Below are 19,378 nucleotides of genomic sequence, written 5' to 3'. Positions count from 1 at the left end.
ATCTGCAGCAGAGTAAATCTTCCACGTTCTTCTAACGGTGGAATTACATTCATACCTTGGAGGTTTCCCTACATGTGTACAAAATTATCTGTTATATTTCATGTCCCAAAATCCTTAAATATTTTGCTTGAAAGTCCAGTGTTTTACTCACACTTTTCCAAAACAAAACTGGTACCCAAAGGAAAATGTTGTGCCTAAATGCTTGTTCTAGTTATCTGGACTTCTTACTCTACCCAAATGGAAGGGAAAAGCCTTCAGTTATACAGTGCTTAAATATGAACCTTTTCATCTATCTTTTAAATGAATGAGTTGGCATAGAGCTCTTACTATTTTAATAAAAAAAAAAGAGCAAATGTTCTGATAGTGAATCTAAGGAACTGACTCAGTATTAAAAAAAAAAAAAGATATGAAAGAAAAATACATTAACTTTGTTTTCATGATTTACTTATTGCAAACTGGAAATTGATTTTCTAACTCGCACTACCATGTTTCAAAGCTTTTTTTATAAAAGATGCGCATTTATAGCTATGAATGATTATCCTCCTTTTTCTGTTATTAAATTAGTTTCTAAGACAACATACACATATTCTAAAACTGTGCACTATTAAGAAAAGAGAAAAATGTCTGAGTTTAGACTGATGTGCAGTAGAGATAGGAAATGGTAATCTTTTATAAAAGATAAGTAATGTTGTTTGTCTCCCAATTGAACACCTAAAATATAAAATAAAAATTGCCCATCCTCAAAAAAAATGACTACTCTATATTATTAGATGAAAGTTTTAAATTAATTTTTCATAATGTGAAATATTCTAACTTTTCTGCCAGTTTTCAATGAAGACACTAATTTACTTTTACATATGACTGCTAGAGGTGTGTTCTATTATAAGATAATAATACTTCTGGGAGAAAAGAGACACTTCAAGTAACTGTACCTTGAAATGTTTCAGGAGTCTGATCTGTAATCAACAAAGTTTGGATAAAATATGTATGAAAATAATAACACCCACAGAGAGGAACTTTTTGGGAACTTTACAAGTTTCATGCTTCTGGAAACATTTGCTTCATATGACACCTTCAACATTTTTTAATTAATTAAAGTTTTTCGTATCTGCTAAGATGTAAGTGTCCGAAACACCTACTCAAAACCATTATCATTTAAATAAGGACATGACCAAATAAATCTAGGTAAAATTTTACTGTGCAGTCTACACTATATTCCCATGGGCTCTGAATGCAAAAGAAAACAGAAGTCCCTTCAAAGTTTTTGTGATAAAGCCTGCACCAGCATTTAATAAATAAACTAAGAGCTTTTGAGACAAAGGCTAATTTCAAGGATATTAGCTTGCGATATTTATAACATTTATTGGATTATCAGAGCATAACACATGTCTCATACAGCTCTCATACTTGTTTTTTTATCCTATACATGCAAATGGGAAGCAGAATAGTATGTGACATCATTATATAATTAGAGCACTCACATATCAATTTTAATATAAACACACATATGATGCTCTCAAAGTTTTTCTTGAAAAATGTGAGTAAAGGAGGAAGATCTCTAGTAACTAATTTAGCAAATCATTTGACTCTTTTGTGTAACAGTTTTAACACTATTGAACTTCACTTGCAATTCTAATGGGAAGTTGAGTGTTTGAAACTCCTACTTTGCAGGAAGTAGTGATTTGAAATATTTGCTAATATGTAGGATGTTTACACATCTGTCATACTTGGTACTCAATACTTTCATTCAGCTATCTTATTTTTTTATCAAACTCCTGCCTCTTCTTCCTCGGTGTAGCACTGTGCCAGTACCAGTTTTGTGGAACATTTCCAGAGTTGCAACAAAATAAGACTTTTTTATAAGTAGTGATTGTTGACTTTTTTGTGGAAAATGAGGACTACCCCTAAAATATGCTAGAAGATTGTTAATACGAACATGTAGGGAACTACATTATAAGTAATACATAGGCAGCTGGCTGTAAGTATTATTATGATACTTTCTAAAGGAAATTCTTGAGATACTGCAATTTGCATTTAAAAATGCCCTACACTGTGTAAAATTGAATTCATAGGCATTCAAGAGCACTCTAGATAGTATCATTCCCTTCCAGTCAGGTGAGATTGTCTTAGTGGTCCAAATACAATAATTTAATTTTGATAGTTATTGGCCAGATCTTGGCAGGAAAGTCACTATGATAAACTATAGATTTTGCAAACCATTAAATATAATCTTCCTTTCCACTGAAAATTAGTTGATCTGGTTTTGGTTTTTAGCTCCAGACTCTTATAAAAATAGTGTGGACTATTTTTATAAATATAAAATATGCCTTGAATATCATGTTTACCCAAACATTTATTCCTCAATAAAACACAGATGTTTTGAAACACTCTTGACAAGCACAAAACCTATAGTTGAAACAACTGCCAGTGCCTCACATCTTGGGTGAATTTTTCAGGTTATCAGATGCTGTAAAAGCGTCTAAGAGAAATGATTGCAGAATATGCCATTCCTAGTATAAAGAAATATTAGTTACTTCTCAGTGAAGCTGAAGAAAATGTAGGTGGCTCAGGTGAGAAATAAGCAGACACATCACTACAGGCTGAGGCATAACTGTGCAGAGATGCTGTGGAAGGAAAGTTAATGAGCCAACAGGGTATCCTTGTGGCAAAGGTGGCCTACAGTGCCATGGAATGCATCAGGCTGAGAGATGCCAGCAACACTTGTGAGATACACCTGAAGTGATGTTTCCATGTGTGGATTTCTGGGATGACAGAGATATGGAATGAGGTCAGCAAAGGGCCACAAAACTGAGGGAGATTGGATTCTTTTCCATAGAAAGAAAAGCTGAGAGAGTGGGAGAAAGAGCAGGTCTCCAGGACATTCTAGTATTTTTTTAATTAATAGACATTAATTAATATGATGTCTCTTAAGCAGTAGAAATGCATCCTTAGTCGTTTCAAAGCAGATGTTTTTCTGTAAGTCTGATTTTTACAAAAACCTCTGTGCATACCTGCACAAAATTTTGGCAATTGAATCAGGACATTTTTGATTGCAGCAATGTTTCTCCTTTCTAACTACTTTAATACAAAAAAGTTGGCTTGATTGGATGTTCTTTAAAGGACAACTAGGGCCCTGAAATTAATGGCAGCAGCAGCAAAACCAACAGGTTTTCCATGTAGATGTCTGCAGGCGAAGGAGAAAATCTTGGCAAGGATCATATTCAAGTAGTGCTGCTGTCAGGGATTGCCCCTGAAAGTAATTTTTTTTCTCTCATTTCCAGTTGTTTTTTTGTCAGTTGCTGGCAAATATCAGTGCCAGGAAGAACACTGTGAGAGAAAATGAAGTACTCTGACAAAATTAGAGATGGAAAAGTGCCAACATATGTCTGCTTATTGAGGATTGAGGGAACTACTGTGTTGGCACATAACAACGTAGCATTACACTGAAAACATTTACAAAGAGAAAAAGCCAAGATAGAAAAAATATTCTATAGGCAGTCCGCCAGTTCTTTTAATATGATTTAATTTGCTAATTGAGAAAAATGCTGGTGCAATTTACTCAGCTTGCACATGCTACTGTGTCTTACCATCCCTGCAGAAAAAGAACTCTCTATTTGAACCATATGAGTGCTATTAGCTTGAAAAAAACCTTTGCTTTCTCATTTTGATACAAAGCTTCAATATCTAATGATGAACATTCAAGATGTGTTACTTATTTAGCTGCATTTTATTGCATTTTTGCCCGAGGCTATTTCCTCTCATCTTGGCTTTCAATTTACTAGGTGACATCCAGGCATTTTGAAATCAGTGAGGACTTAATGTATCATATGCTTCCAAGTTCAGCAAAGAAAACTCCTCCTGTATTCACACATGCTTGGAACAACTGGCTGCAGAGCATGTCTTCAGGAAGAAAAAGGGCTCAGGTGTTGTAGTTGAGAATGAGTTTAATTGTGAGGCAGCAGAGCACTGCTGTAGTGTGTTCTTAAGTTTTTAGTTTGCTCCCCCATTTTCTGTATTGTATCCCCCTGTTTTCTGTAAATGGTTCCTCCCTTTCCCACTATTTCCCGCCACTGCTACCCTGTCAGATAAGTTGCTATGGTAACCTCGCTATTCATAGTTGCTGATATGTAATTGCTCCTCCCCTGGTTTCACTTATAAGTGAAAGTTGTCTCCTCCCTGGGCCCAGTCAATCACCCCCTTCCTCCTCCCAGGTTTTGAGAACCTTCTTCTCTCTGGGGGTTATGGTTGGCTGCCGCCCCGGGGCCCCTCCTTTGCTATATATTAGTTGGTTATTTAGGTATGTCAATTATGTGTAGCACCTCCAAATATGTATTATTATTGGTTAGCTGGGTTTCCCTACCTTTTCCCCCCTTTTTCCCTTAAAACCCTGTCTCGCCCCCTGTTTGGGGCCATTTGCTGGTGGTGCCCATCCCCGTTGCTGCTTCTGTAATAAACCGACAGTTTACCTCCAGCAAGTGGTCGCCTCCTTATTCGTCTCGCAGCGTGCCGCTCCGAGCTATCTCCCAGCCCAGCCCGAGGCCAAGATGCCGAGGGGGGCTGCCTTCTGATGCACGGGGGCTTTGGCCTTCGCCCCTCACTAACTAGCTGGATCTAGGGCCGCTTACGCCCGCGCACAGAGCACCATCGTTGTGATGGAACTTCGCCAGGTTTTGGACTGCAGTGGTGACAATTTGCAACAAAGAAAATTCCAGGTAGTAATGGAGAAAAAGTCTTCACCTTGAAAATTACTCAGCCCTGGAACGGGCACCATGAAGAAGCTGTGGTATGCCCATCCTTAGTGATTTCCTGAACTTGACTCCTAAAGCCCTGAGTCACCTGCTTTAACAAGGGTTGATCTGGAGAGAGGGTTGCATTAGAAGATTTCTTGCATAGAAATCTGTATTTTTGCATGGTTGTATATGAAATTGTGGACTACAGATAATTTTATAATCTTCCTCTAATGTGGAAATCTACTGCCATGTTTTATTTTAATTCTAATATTAATTTTCTTACTGATTATTTTGACTATATCACCTATTTTTTAAAAAAATGTTCTGTTGTAAATTTATTTGCTTATTCAAAGGTTCTTTTTTCTTTACTGAATATATTCAGACAGTTTGAATCAGACAGTTTAAGAAAGGCATTTTGTAAAAGGCCTTTTCCACTACCTTTGTCACCATGTTCCTTGTCCCGCTGAGCTCCTAAACTTTTTTCTCATCATGGTTCCCTAAAGAAATCTTTCATGTTGCCCTTCACCTTCTTTGCCTTCATCAGGCAATGTCTTTGTGTCCCTTGCATACAGCCTGTCCCTGTGTTCAGCCACTATGGACTTTTCATGTCTCACTTCTATCAAGAGCTCCACGTTAACCATGCACAGCTTCTGCCTTGCCTGCTTGGTATTTTGTCCTTTGGAATGGATCATTCTTGTTCTCTAGAAAGCTACACTTGAATGGCAACAAACAAATCATTTAGGCCCAGGTTATAAACCATTATTTGCTTACTTTTTTTATACGCAGTGATTACCCACATTTTCCAAATTTTATTAGGCATTTTAATTACTAATCCATAAATATAAATATTTAGTTTTATTATGTTGTAATTAATTGATCTCATTTTTCTTAGAGAATTTAGAACTTCAGCTAAGTACTTTGAATACAGATAAATTAATGCATTTATAAGTCCTGTGCACTAAACCTTAATAAAGCAGAAGGCATGATTGCCTCCAGAATCATAAGCAAATATAAAATAATTCATGGGGACACCTCACAAATTTATTTGCCCCAGCTTACTGCTTCTAAACATAGAAAATGAAACTGGTAGATGCTTGTCCTGCTTGTTTTTAATAGTATTCAGTCACCATATTACAGTGTTTCCCCTGCCATACAGCTAATTTTTCTTGAATTTTAGCTAATTTCTTTTTGTTTTATACCTCACAGACATGGAGTACATTCATTTTTGTGACAGCACTTAGCATATAGCATTATTACTGCATATCTCAAAGTTTTCTCCTTTTTAAATAAATTAAACTCAGTTCAGTCTTTTTCTCTGAAGATGTTTTTGGTTTTTGTTTCTCTGGATTACTTCTCACTATTACTACTCTCTTTTTCTTCATTTACTACCTGAAGAAGGAGTCATTCTCCTCAGGTACTGAGGCTAGAATTAAAAAATGTTTAGTTCCTGAGGATATCCAGGATATACCAAAACTGAGTGTGACCAGAGAGGCTGTGCAGGCCAGGTAGAGAATTGATATTTTAGTCAAAACAGAAGTCATTGTTCGGTGCTAGTCAGAAAGTCTACTTCGACTGAACTAATCAGTTGTGTTTGGGAACGTGCTTAAATCCTAATGTCTCCAGGGAGTTTAACATCGATTATTGGAGAGAAAAAAATATTAAGATGAGCATGATATTCTGTCTAGTCGAATATTAATACAAGGTGACATAATATAGAACCATTAAAAAACAAAGATAAAAAATGGATCTCATTATTACATTCAGTATGGTGTTTCCTCCCTGTATGGGAGGAAAAAGTTCTAGAATTGCATACAGCTTCTTGGAAAGGCTTTATTTGGACTCAAATAAAGTATATATAATTCTGCTGTTCTGGTAAATAAACTTAGGACATGAGTGCAAGGAAGAGCTGCTCAAATAATTAAAGTACTGATCATATTATATTGCAATATTTGAGAGTCTTGGAAAAAAATTCTAGCAATTGTAAACCCTGGGAAAGGTAAAAATAGCTTCCAAATTAAGAGGTGCTTTTTTTACAGTTATAAGTAACAAATGAGGCTATGTTGATGGGTAATATATTTATAATAAAACAAAATACATAGCCATTTGAGCAGAAAGGGTCTGGATCAGAGTCTTATAAAGGAAGAATAATGAAGACTAACAAATGTCTTTACTTCTAATATTGAGACTAATAAATACATGGAAATAGGGGAAGGTTTGTCTCAGTAGCAGAGGCTATGCTTAGTGATTCACATAATCACTCTTATTTTGTGGAGGAGTAGTTCCATGATGGCCTCCCTGCCTTTCTCTTCATAGAATCAGGGAAGAATTGAACATTGTCAGGCTTTTATTCCTGACACCTTGAATTCCATTAATTCCTCGTGTGTACAGGAAGAGCAGCAGAAAGGCCAGAGAATCAGAGGGCAGGACAGTTTTCCTGTGCCAGGGAATGGTTTTGACCCCACTATATGTAATAGTATAAACATACACCATATTTCTTAATTTCTGATATATAATTATTTTTTAGACTACTGTTCTCATGCTACTTACATGTATAAAAGCAGTAATGTGATATATTTAATTATTATTATTTGGGAGGGGAAAGACATGTGCTTGAGCATCTAGGGAAGAGAGGTGATTTAGGACTGCTTAGCATACTGAGGAGGGGATAGACAAGTTTGCATTTGATCAATGGTCCAGCCAGAGTGCCATGAACCAGATATAAGCCAAACTGAGGACTGAAACTGAGATAGAATTTTGCACCCTATGGATAATATGTAAAACATTGCCTTACTGAATTTTATTGAGAGTTTATAAAATCATGGAGCTTGATACATTTACTGGTATTTAACATTATTTATTCTATAGGCATTTGTATCTGTGATCATGTTTTAACTAGGGAACAGCTGTCAGCAGCACTGATTTTATCATGCAATTTTCTTCCACCCTGTTGCCCTAAAACGAAGTACAAAAACTCTAAGGAATCTGGTCTGGTGTAGAATGGATTCTCTTATCTTCTTCTGTATCTGTTGACAGTATTTTTTTGTGTTATAGTAAATTTATCCAGATTTTATCATGTGAGGTTGGCTGTCTCAGTTTTTAAAATTAACTTTAGGCATTGTAATGCTCAGTGCCATGTTGAATGCATCCAAATTTATATGCTTTATGCTAACAAATTTAGGACATTTTTACATTTTATTATTCATTCCAGCTATGAAGGTATATCTATATGCTTATACTATTCTCTTTGTCATATTGTTATGCACAACTGCATTACGCATTCATACACTTTTAGCTGTACCAGGAGCTATCTCATCAAGCTAATAATTAGACATTGGGGATAAACTCCTGTCTCCTGAAGCTCCAACTTTTTATTTAAAATTACAGCAGAGATGGTTTACAGGCATCCGCTCCTTTTGAAAGTGAGAGTAGTTTTGCTATAATGTACATATTTGAGAAAAACCTAGAGTACAAAGTGATTTCTCTCACTGCAGCTTTTGGCAGTTGAAGATGCTGTAAATGAAAGAAAAAAGAGATAGAGAGTATTTATGCAGACATAAGAAAATTATATAAGTTGAAAAACAAATTTGATTGGCATGCTACACAGCATGTATAAGCTGAGTACAATACATTGAGTTCACATGAAAATAAAAAAGGTATTGCTTTTTGCTTGCAATGATGCCTGAAGCAAGACAAATAATACCTTATATAGCTATCATAAATACAATGGTATTTTAACAAGCAAATACCAAACAATGAAAATCTAGTGCTTTTCAGTTAAAAAAGAAAAGATGTAGAACTTATTTTTTATATTTTTTTCATGCTATTGTATTGTGCCATATAGCAATTATTTCATTATTAGATTATTTGATTCTTTGTTTTGTAATTTACCTTAGAATCACAGTAATCTATATAGCTATAGACCACATTCTCATTTGTACAAATACTTGTAAGTACAAAAAATAAACATATATGAAGTCTTACATGTACTTTCATACATGCACATATTTCAGTAAGCCATAGCAATCAGGTGAAATCCCAGATAACTGGGAAAAAGGAAAATTTTGCCCTCATCTTTAAAAAGGCAGAAAGGAAGACTCTGGGAAGTACCAGCTTGTCAGTTCCTCCTAGTAGCTGTGCTAAAGCACATGGAGAGCAGGCAGATGATTTAACACAGCCAGCATGCCCCAGCTTCACCCAGGGCAAGTTCCTGCCTGAAAAGCCCAGAAGATTTCTATGTCAGACTGACTTCAACATTGGGAAGGGGAAGGACTACAGATGTCATTTATCTTCTCTAAAAATAATTGTAAAGAGTTCTGTAAAGCCTTTGACAGGGTCCCCTACAACATCCTTATCTCTAAATGGAGAGAGATGGAATTGATAAGTGGACTGGTAGACGGATAACAAACTTGCCAAATCAGTGGCGAGTGGCGTCCTTCAGGGGACCAATTTTATTTAATAACTTCATTATTGGCAGAGACAAAGGGATCAAGGGAACCCTCATCAAATTTGCAGATGACACCAAGCTGAGTGGTGCAGTTGACACACCTGAAGGGTGGGATGCTATCCAGAGGGACTTGGACAAGTTCAAGAAGTGGGCCTGTAGGAATGTCCTCAGTTTAACTAAACCAAGTGTGAGGTGCAGCACCTGGGTCAGGACAACCCCTGGTATCAGTATTGACAAGGGGAGGAGCAGATCCAGATCCTGCTGAGAAGGACTCAAGGTGCTGGTGGGTGACAGGCTGGACATGGCCCAGCCATGGGCATTCACAGCCCAGAGAGCCAAAGGTGTCCTGGGCTGCACCCAGAGCAGGGCAGGGGCCAGGGAGGAGATTCTGCCCCTCTGCTCTGCTCTGATGAGTCCCCACCAACCTGGAACCCTGCGTCCAGTTCTGGGGTCCCAGCACAGGAAGGACATGGACCTGTTGGGGTGAGTCCAGAAGAGGAAGACCAAGAAGATCAGAGAGCTTCTTCTGTGAGTAAAGGCTGAGAGAATTGGGGTTGTTCAGCCTGGAGAAGATAAATCTCTGGGATGACCTTATTGAAGCCTTCCAATACCTTTAGAAGTCTTACAACAAACCTGAAGAAAGACTTTTTTCAAAAACATGCAGTGACAGGACAAGGGTAATTGGATTCAAACTAAAAGGGAGAAGATTTAGATGAGATATTAGGCAAAAATGCTTTATTGTGAGAATGGTGAGATGCTGGAATACATTGCTCAGAGGAGTTGTGGACGACCCTTTCCTGAAAGTGTTTAGGGACAGCTTGGATGGATCTCTGAGAAACCTGGTCTAGTGAAAGGTGTCCCTATTCAATGATTCTCAATGTGAGTCTTAGAGGTGAATACAGATGTGAACAGTATCTAGGACACAGGTGTCTTCCATTAGTTATAGTAATGATTAAAAGAATATGATCTGTATATCTGTCTGAGGATGTTTGTGAGCAAAGAGGAAATACATCTAATATACTGGAGTCCAGAAGCTCCCAAGTCTTACATAAAATCAAAGTATTCCACATGATCTTTCCTATTTCTTGCTATGGGGCTTCAGCCGTGTACATCAAGACACAACAAATTTGTGCTACAAATTTTACCTCTGAGGATTTGCACTAAGTACATATCTGATTTTTTTCCCAATAATCATTCACAACAATTAACACAAATTAAAAACTTAATTAGTAGATTGGGTTGCTTACAGTTTTGCATATAACCTGTTGTAGAAGCAATACTGAGAACCCATGACAGTTAAACACATTGACCAACACTGAAACAAGCTGTGCGACAGCGTGGTACCCAAACAGAGTTACACTGTCAGTGCCTGGATTAATCAATGTCTCGAGCCAATGCTTGTGTGTCTGTGTGTGCTTTAGGGTGGGTCAGGCCTTGTTTCCTGGTGAGAAAACATCCCATGAGTCAATCATGTGTTGGACCCTGCCAGTTCCCCTGGAGTTCCTATCTCACGCACAGTGGAACCCTAGGAGTTGATAGCTGTATGTGTGTTTTTCTAAATTTTTCCTATCTTTTTCCCTCTTTCTTTCTTCTCCTTCTAATTCTCTTTCATGGAATGTTTTTGGGTAACTCCTAGGTTTAAAGATTTCTAGGTTAAATGGGCTAAGATTATGCTACATTAATGCAATTTTAATGCTAAGTAATGCTATAAGTGTTTGGTATTGAATTTGGTGTTCTATTAACTTCTTTGCCAAAGTTCTTTAATTTCCTATATTTTTGCCAGTAAAATTTTGTGTGACTTTTACCCCTTACTTCTGGGTCAGATTTCTTCTTGCACCAGCTAGAGTGAAGGAACCTCAGTTTAACTCCTGAATTTAAGCATTGCAGCGTGTTCTAAATATTCATCTTGATTGTCATGACAAGCAGACATACCACTACCATGGTTTGAATTCTCAGATGAAATGTATTCCATGAGCTGAGAATTTTAGCAACTTTTTTCAAGGGAGGAAAATTTCTGGAGAAAAATAACGTTGAGCATTTTTTCTCTCTATTTTCTCTTTTTATTGTGCTATTGTCTTTCTATAAAGAGATAGAATTAATCTTGGGCATCTACAATTTTACATGGCATTTGGACCAGTTGGAAAATACACTGCTAATTTTCCATCTATTAATTAGTGGAATGAACTTACAGAAACCGTCATAAAATGAATTCATTACTGAACAAACTCTATAAGAACATTGGGGCCTAGGGCACTGCCTTTTGGATATCTTTAGAATATAGCCTTTTCTTTGATAATATGCCATATAATTATTAGTTGTTCTTCCCCCTGAAACCCAAATTTAAATTTTCCTGGATTGGATCATTTATAAATAATGTAGATACACTCTGTAAGTCTCTTCACAGTCCATAGCTCTTTTTCAGTGGATATACAGATCTCTGACTTGTTTTTGAACTCCTTGAGGCTCCTGTTGGCCTGTGTCTTTAGCCTGTATTGTGCTTTTAACACACAAAAATTTATCATGTTATGTGGGTGAGAAATACTTGTCAAGAGCTAGCAAACTTCTTTCTCACCTCCATAAACTGTACTCTTTCCAAAATTTTGCTGTTTCCTTGCTGGAGAAACTTCTTCATCCAGTGTGCCGCCCACTCAAATACACACTCACTCAAATTCAGCATATTAATTTTACATTGGCATATTTCAACTCATGAACTCTTTCACAGAGAAAAGTGGCATAGTTTGCTTCACTAAATTCAGATTTTATGAATGGATATGCTTGCACAAATGTGTAAAAGGGACTTTGCAGTCTATTATGTTTTTCAATAACCAATTGGCATCTTAATTTTTTGTTTTCAAAGGAGAAGGATGATTCTGTCAAAAATGGCAAGACTCCCTACACTTCAATAGTTTTCCTGGAAGTTCCTTCATACACAGCCAGTTTAACACCCCTAATTTTTCTCTGATTTTGACACTTTTCAGTGCCTATGGACTATATTTTTGTCTAGCTCTATACTGAGTCTGAAGATGTTTTATGGAGAAAACAGCCTTTGCATCATTCCTTTGGAACAAATCTGGAACTGGAAAACCATGAAGTTAAACTATGCTTATACCATACCTTTTGTATTGACAAGTTGCTGAAATAACTGATTTCTAGCAGATGAAGTTTGAGCTCAGATATCTATGAATCTGAAAGGAGAAAATTCAGGTTTATATTTCTTTTCTTAATGATTCTCCCATATTAATGAGCATGATGTTCGTATAAAATATTTTGAGTGTCAAAGATACATAATATTTACTGTAAGATATACATACTTTTACAGGAAAAGCAATAGTCACCAAGAATATTCTTTTCATCTGATGTGAAAATCACCTTTAGGATAATGACATATTTTTTTGGAAATGCACTGTCTTCTAAACAAAATCACATAGTGTTTTTAAACATAATATGTTTGCCTTCAATTTATTATAAAATAATGCATTTCATTTTCCTGCAGTTAAAAGTTAACACTATTTTAAATACTTATTGGTCATGCAATTTCAAATTGTGTTTACACTCTGGTAAGACAGCACCTGATGCAAATCAAATAAAAGGGGGGTATGATTTCTTCTAACACTTACATTTATTTAGTGCATAATGCCTTTCTCTTCCTTTATTTTCAGCAGCTGAATCCCAAAATTAAGATTTTTTGAAAAAAAAAAAAAGAGTAATGAACTGTGAAAAAACTCTTCCAAAATGTTGAATTTTGCAAACCTTTTATTCTCTGTGGAATATGCAATAAAATTTTGAAGGACATTATAAAATCAATATTTTACACTCACTTTAAGGCACTTACATCTGAAAAATACTGATTTATGGGTCAAGTGCAGATTATTTAGGTCACTTGAGGTCTGGTGATAAAATGTCAGAGTTCTTTCCATGGTCTCTACTGCTAACTCCTTTTAATAACTACAAAGAGACCTAAATCTTTCAGTTTTATTTTTTCTAATGTGCTGAAAAGTACCAATTTAATTTCCAGTTTTATCGAGTGGTGGATAGCTCCAACAAACAGACAAAAAATATCAGTATTTACTGACCTCTAAATGTGTCACAATTTGTGTTCTCAGGCTTGAGTGTAAGAGTCTTGGATGCAAAGGAAAAGGACAGAATATAAAACGTGCTAACATAAGGACAAGTTATGAGCAAGTTTAATATCAGAGATTCTCAGTTCACTTCTTGTAGGCATACATGTCTCTTTTTCTCATCTGTCCAACAAGGTTAACAGAGGAGATGCAAGTTCTTGGATGGCATTTGTGGAATAAAAGAAAAAATGCACAGAAGATTATTATTAATGTGGCTATAAGGGATTGTAAAAATTAGGAATCTTTAATATATTACTTTCTTTTTTTTTTTTTTTTTTTTTTTTTTTTTTTTTTGTGATTCAGTGCAGGCTATATAGAACTGCAACAATTTTCCAGGTCAACAAACTTTTCATCACTCTACCAACATCCTTCAATGGATCTGTTCAGTTTAATATCCTTGCAGTTATTCTGCTTCAAGTAGGGTTTTCTTTCCTTCACTATGTGATGTGGAGTGGCTCAGTCATTATTCCCCAAGGTCAGAGTTTGCATTTTACACTGATTTTATACACTTTGCCTTGTGCTTTGAATTTTTCCTTGTTTGCCTTTTCTGATGTGACACGTATACCTTCCCTCAACAGTTCTGTCAGATATTAATTCCGTGCAGTACACTTCACTAATGTATTATCTATCACAACAGTGTGAAATACTTTATATGGACATAAAATTTTTTTTTAATTTGAACAAATATCTTTCTGTAAATTTCAGTGTTACCTTTTTAATAACCATACAGCTCTTCGCTTAAGTTTCTAACTCTAAGAAGTGAATTTCCATTATTAAAATACTAGTACTTGCATAAATAAGTACATGAAATACTAAAATATTGGTTGTAAAAAAAATGCAATAATGCTCAGATTAAGCAAATGTTTTATAACGTGAGCTTTTCTTAAAAAAAAAGTTATGTTACATAATCTTACTTTATATAGAAATTGTTGAACTCTCATACTCATCAAGAAAAAATAAAAATTCCGAGGTTTATTCTAGAATCCTAAAATGCATTGAAGGTATTATTTATCAAAGATCATGAAAATGTTTTGACAATGAAACTATGGAAAAAAACAATCTTTTCAGAAACACATTAAAATTACAAACATTTAAAGTTCTCTATTTCTGACTTCTAAGAAATAAAATGTTTTTATTTCTCTTTCTTTTATTAATTTTTTTTTTGTTTCTTCTCTTTTTGGTTTTGGTTTTTAGTATAGCACTTTTTGCAGTTCAACTAGATTATCCTTTACATGTAAATTTTTTACTCCTTTACATGTAAATAATTTTACATGTAATTAATTTTTATTATTCTTTTTATCTTTAATTTTACAAAACAAGGAGACAGCTGGGTCAGGCATTTACATTAAGGCATTCAGGTGCAATACCCAAATCAGGAATTACTCTGGGCTCCCTCTATTGTCAGTGCAGAGATGCACTCTTCTAAATCCACGTTCCGATCTTGCAAGGATCAAGCATGTCCTGGTTTAGGACAAATTAGGGGGAAATCTCCAAAAGGGAGCCCCCCCCCCCCCCAAAACAGAACAAACCTCCAACCACCCTCCCCCAACACCGGGTTCGGGAAGGAATTCCTCGGAGGAGCAAAGTGGAAAACAAAACCTATTTATTTACAAGTAACAAAAAGAACACTCCCCAACACAAGAAAAGAAAAGGGACCAGACTGTGTTGTGAGGGCGCCGAGCTTCTGTCGCAGGCTTTGGGTGTCCTGGAGCTCTCAGGCCAGATCCGGAGCCGGTCCAGTATCTTCAGGGGAGGGTAAGAAAGAGAGAACAAAAGAAAAGGGAAAAAAGGAAAAAAAGGAAAAAAAAAAAGCGCAAAAAAAAAAAAGCAGAAAGAAAGCAAGCAAGCAAGCAAGCAAGCGGCTAGCCAAGCCAAGAGCCAAGCCAAGCAGCAAAAGCCCAAAGCAAAAAGTGCCTGGGCACACCCCCCCCCCCCCCCTTCCCCATCCGGCCACAGCAAGACGGCCGGGGGGGGGGGGGGGGGGGGGAAGGCACAGCTGCCAGACACAACACACGATATTGGGATAAAGGCTGAAGGCTGTCACCCCACGACACTCCACCCCTTATCCCATATCGTGAACATACAATAAAAAACTTTCATTTCACTTACTCACACCTTTGACACTTACGCATTTCTCTCATCTTACTTGCTCAGACCTTTGACACTTACAGTTTCCTTCTGTCTCACATTCAACAAACAATGACATTCATATATGAGTCTCATCCCACAATCAGGTCTCCCTGAGGTACACACCGTGTTGTTCCATCTTTCTGCATTATCCACCATGTATTACCTGGTCCTTGAGCAAAGACAATCCCACGGATGGGTTTGTCTGTACTCGAGGCAGGGTTGATCCATACTGTCTTTCCCAACAAACCTCTGACATGGGCCACTGGGGCTTTATCCCCATCTACTATATTAAGGAGCTCAGACTGAGCAGGACCCGCTCGGTTGGTGGAACCTCGAGTGTTAACTAACCAGGTAGCCTTTGCCAGATGTTGCTCCCAGTTTCTTAAAGACCCCCCACCCAATGCTTTTAAGGTGGTTTTTAACAATCCATTGTACCTTTCCACCTTCCCTGCAGCTGGTGCATGATAGGGGATATGGTATACCCACTCGATGCCATGTTCCCTAGCCCAAGTATTAATAAGATTGTTTTTAAAATGAGTTCCATTATCCGACTCAATTCTCTCGGGAGTACCGTGCCTCCAAAGGACCTGCTTCTCAAGGCCCAAGATAGTGTTACGGGCTGTAGCATGGGACACAGGATAGGTTTCCAACCATCCTGTGGTGGCTTCTACCATGGTTAGTACATAGCGCTTGCCCTGGCGGGTTTGAGGCAGTGTGATGTAATCAATCTGCCAGGCCTCCCCGTATTTGTACTTAGACCACCGCCCCCCATACCAGAGGGGCTTCAGTCGCTTGGCCTGCTTAATGGCAGCGCACGTCTCACAGTCACGAATAACCTGAGAGATACTGTCCATGGTTAGATCCACCCCTCGGTCTCGTGCCCACTTATAGGTGGCATCTCTACCCTGGTGGCCTGAGGCATCGTGGGCCCATCGTGCTAAGAATAACTCTCCCTTATGCTCCCAGTCGAGATCTATCTTCAACTCCCCTATCTTTGCAGCCTGATGTACTTGCTGGTTGTTTTGCTGCTCTTCATTAGCTCTACTTCTGGGGACATGGGCATCTACATGGCGAACCTTCACAGGTAACTTCTCTAACCGGGTAGCGATATCCTTCCACTCTTCCGCAGCCCAAATTGGTTTTCCTCTGCACTGCCAGTTGGCCTCCTTCCATCTCTTCAGCCATCCCCATAGAGCGTTGGCTGCCATCCAAGAATCGGTATACAAATAGAGCCTTGGCCACTTCTCTCTCTCTGCAATACCTAGGGCCAGTTGAATAGCTTTGATTTCAGCAAATTGACTGGATTCACCCTCTCCTTCAGTAGCCTCTGCAACCCGTCGAGTGGGACTCCATACAGCTGCTTTCCACCTCCGTTTCATCCCTATGACACGACAAGAACCATCAGTGAATAGGGCGTAAAGTGTTTCTTCTACTGGCAACTGATTGTATGGCGGAGCTTCCTCAACCCGGGTCACTGGCTCTGGCTCCTCATCTGCGACACTAAAGCTTTCACCTTCGGGCCAATTTGTAATTATTTCTAGAATCCCAGGGCGATTTAACTTCCCAATTCGAGCGCGCTGCGTAATGAGGGCAATCCACTTACTCCAAGTAGCACTGGTGGCATGGTGGGTAGAGGGAACCTTTCCTCTGAACATCCATCCCATCACCGGTAGTCGGGGTGCGAGAAGGAGTTGTGCCTCTGTACCAATCACCTCCGAGGCGGCTTGGACTCCTTCATAGGCGGCCAAGATTTCCTTTTCTGTTGGAGTATAGTTATCTTCAGACCCCCTGTAGCTCCTACTCCAAAATCCCAATGGTCGGCCTCGGGTCTCGCCAGGTAGCTTTTGCCAAAGGCTCCAGGACAGACCATGGCTCCCGGCTGCAGAGTAGAGCACGTTCTTCACATCTGGTCCTGTCCTGACTGGACCAAGGGCTACAGCATGAGCGATCTCCTGCTTGATCTGGACGAAAGCTTGCTGCTGCTCAGGGCCCCAGTGGAAGTCGTTCTTCTTGCGGGTAACCAAATAAAGGGGTCTCACAATCTGACTATACTCAGCGATGTGCATCCTCCAGAAACCTATAGCACCTAAGAAAGCTTGTGTCTCCTTCTTATCAGTTGGTGGGGACATAGCAGTGATTTTGTTAATAACATCCGCAGGAATCTGACGCCGTCCATCTTGCCACTTCACCCCCAAGAACTGAATTTCTCGGGCAGGTCCCTTGACTTTGCTCTTCTTAATGGCAAATCCAGCGTCCAGGAGAATATGAATTATCTTCTCTCCTTTTTCGAACACTTCTATTGCCGTGTTCCCCCAAACAATGATATCATCAATATATTGTAAATGTTCTGGAGCCTCACCCTCTTCTAGTGCAGCCTGGATCAGTCCATGACAGATGGTAGGACTGTGTTTCCACCCCTGGGGCAATCGGTTCCAGGTATACTGCACTCCCCTCCATGTAAAAGCAAACTGAGGCCTGCATTCTGCTGCCAGAGGGATGGAGAAAAACGCGTTAGCTATATCAATGATCGCGTACCACTTTGCTGCCTTGGACTCCAGCTCGTACTGCAGTTCCAGTATGTCCGGTACAGCCGCACCAGTGGTGTAGTGGTATCATGCAAGATTCCCATTCTTGCGACCCGGGTTCGATTTCCGGCTGGTGCACCAAAAAGAATACTGTCCTAGTTTAGGACAAATTAGGGGGAAATCTCCAAAAGGGAGCCCCCCCCCCCCCCAAAACAGAACAAACCTCCAACCACCCCTCCCCCAACACCGGGTTCGGGAAGGAATTCCTCGGAGGAGCAAAGTGGAAAACAAAACCTATTTATTTACAAGTAACAAAAAGAACACTCCCCAACACAAGAAAAGAAAAGGGACCAGACTGTGTTGTGAGGGCGCCGAGCTTCTGTCGCAGGCTTTGGGTGTCCTGGAGCTCTCAGGCCAGATCCGGAGCCGGTCCAGTATCTTCAGGGGAGGGTAAGAAAGAGAGAACAAAAGAAAAGGGAAAAAAGGAAAAAAAGGAAAAAAAAAACAGCGCAAAAAAAAAAAAGCAGAAAGCAAGCAAGCAAGCAAGCAAGCGGCTAGCCAAGCCAAGAGCCAAGCCAAGCAGCAAAAGCCCAAAGCAAAAAGTGCCTGGGCACACCCCCCCCCCCCCTCCTTCCCCATCCGGCCACAGCAAGACGGACGGGGCGAAGGGGGGGGGGGGAAAGGCACAGCTGCCAGACACAACACACGATATTGGGATAAAGGCTGAAGGCTGTCACCCCACGACAAAGCATCATCCTTCAATCTGTGGACCTTTAAAATTCTTTCCAAAGTTAGCACATCCACATATTTTTGTGGCAAAACCATTTTATCCACAGAAGGCAAATATTTTGGAAGTTAAGTTTCATGGACTAAAATCTCTTTAAGAAATAGTTTGGGCAAAATGTTTGAATGTAATTTGTGGGGGAAGAATAAAGGCACTCCATGGGTTTTCTTGGGTCATCTCTCTTGGTTTCTGTTCAAATGTATACAATTTTCCAATTTGAGTGAATTTGAGAGGATAATAACAAGACATGAGTGCATGTCTGGAAGGAAGAGAAGAGCAATTGTAGAGTAAAAAATGTAGGGATTTTTTCTTTTTTTTTTTTTTTGAGCACCGACTGGTGAATCATTTGCCTCTTTTTTCTGCATTCTGAAGCAGCAGCAGTTTTTGTGGTCTTAACTTTTTATGAGTTAGTCGGCAGTTACATGTCTGGAGGCTCATTTCTTTGCTATTGCCAACATGTGAACCAAAATAACTGAAAAGGTGCTAAAAACAACCAGAAATATGCTGTGTGTTCATCTTTAGCAAGAGCAAAGGAAACTCAGAATCACAGAATCCTCAGAGGGTAGAGTCGGATTCTTCTCCTACTATGAGAGATGTATGGCAAAATTCTTCACTCCATAATAGTTTGCAGAATTTTGGTCTTTTCC

The 19,378-nt window shown here is 38.8% G+C and overlaps 1 non-coding gene across 1 annotated transcript; it reads left to right on the top strand.

Moving 5' to 3' along the window:
- The first annotated feature begins 18,014 nt into the window (after positions 1-18,014).
- On the top strand, positions 18,015-18,085 carry TRNAG-CCC (transfer RNA glycine (anticodon CCC)). Its single transcript has one exon. It is a non-coding gene; the product is annotated as a tRNA-Gly (tRNA).
- The last annotated feature ends 1,293 nt before the right edge of the window (positions 18,086-19,378 follow it).

This window comes from Zonotrichia albicollis, chromosome 5, assembly GCF_047830755.1.
Source record: "Zonotrichia albicollis isolate bZonAlb1 chromosome 5, bZonAlb1.hap1, whole genome shotgun sequence".
Classification (NCBI taxonomy): Eukaryota; Metazoa; Chordata; class Aves; order Passeriformes; family Passerellidae; genus Zonotrichia; species Zonotrichia albicollis.
This window is presented reverse-complemented; position numbering and strand designations above follow the sequence as displayed.